This window comes from Dipodomys ordii, unplaced genomic scaffold (assembly GCF_000151885.1).
Source record: "Dipodomys ordii isolate 6190 unplaced genomic scaffold, Dord_2.0 Scaffold108, whole genome shotgun sequence".
Lineage (NCBI taxonomy): Eukaryota > Metazoa > Chordata > Mammalia > Rodentia > Heteromyidae > Dipodomys > Dipodomys ordii.
Window position 1 is genome coordinate 1,367,690 of NW_012267324.1, and position 1,072 is coordinate 1,368,761.

The window sequence follows — 1,072 nt, forward strand, 5'->3', positions numbered from 1 at the left end:
CCCGCTGCGCGTCTAGGATCCAGCGGCAGGACCGGCTGGGGAGATGGGCCACGCTCCCCGTGGGTGGTCGGACACTGGACACGCCACAGGCCTCAGTGGTCGCTGGGCTCACGCCCCTCCTCCCCTGGAGACTGCCCACGCCCCTGATGCATCCTAGAGAATGCCCATGCCCCATGTCCTATCCTGGAGCATGGCCGCGCCCCTGAGGCCTTCTGGAGGATGGCCGCGCCCCCTGATGGATCCTGGAGTCTGGCCACACCTCCTGAAGCCTTCTGGCTGCTGACTCCGCCCCGTGGCGTCCCCTGGAGCCTGGCCGCGCCCCGTGAAGCCCTCTGGAGGGTGGTCACGCCCCACGAAACCTTTTGGAGGGTGGTCACGTCCTAACGCACCCTAGAGACTGCCCATACAGTCTGCCCCTGAAGTCTTCTGGAGACTGAACACGCCTCTTATGGCCTCCTGGAGTTCACCCCGCCCCCAAGACCTCCTGTGACTGGCCACGCCCCCCGAGGTATCTTGGAACCTGGCCACGCCTCCTGAAGCCTGCTGCAGGGTGGCCACGCCCCCTATGGGTCTCCTGGATGTCCACACCGCCCCTAAGACCCCGCCCCTAAGCTGCCTGGAGCTAGGCCACGCCCACCCCTGGGTCTTGGAATTCCAAGCTTCTGGGGAGAGCCTCGACCCGCAGGAAGCCAGGAGACCCCCGAAGTTCTCCCCAAGACTAGCCACCCACTTCAGCCTCCCGAAAACACCGGCCGCGCCCCTCGGTCGCCTGGAGGCTGGACCCCCGGCCTTCATCTGGAGACTGGCCACGCGTGCACGCGCACTCACGCACCCTTAGGTTTCCCGGAGATAGGAACTGGTCCCTTTGGGTCACCTGCCCACCAGACCCTCCTCCCCATCACCAGGCGACAAAACTAACCTCAGGGTCCCCCAGCGACCACGCCCCGCGGGCGCGTGGAGCCCGGGCTCAGGGCTTCCTCCCTACGTGGTTTGCAGGGTAACGGGCTGCGTCCCCAAGGGGGGGAGGACGCCCCGCCCCTCCTCCGCCCTCCCCTACGGGCTGCCACCAAAG

The 1,072-nt window shown here is 67.2% G+C and overlaps 1 protein-coding gene across 1 annotated transcript in view; it reads left to right on the plus strand.

The window, feature by feature from the left end:
* Hapln4 (hyaluronan and proteoglycan link protein 4) overlaps nt 1–1,072 on the plus strand; it is a 13,804-nt gene that overhangs the window by 12,237 nt on the left and 495 nt on the right. The window lies entirely within an intron of this gene.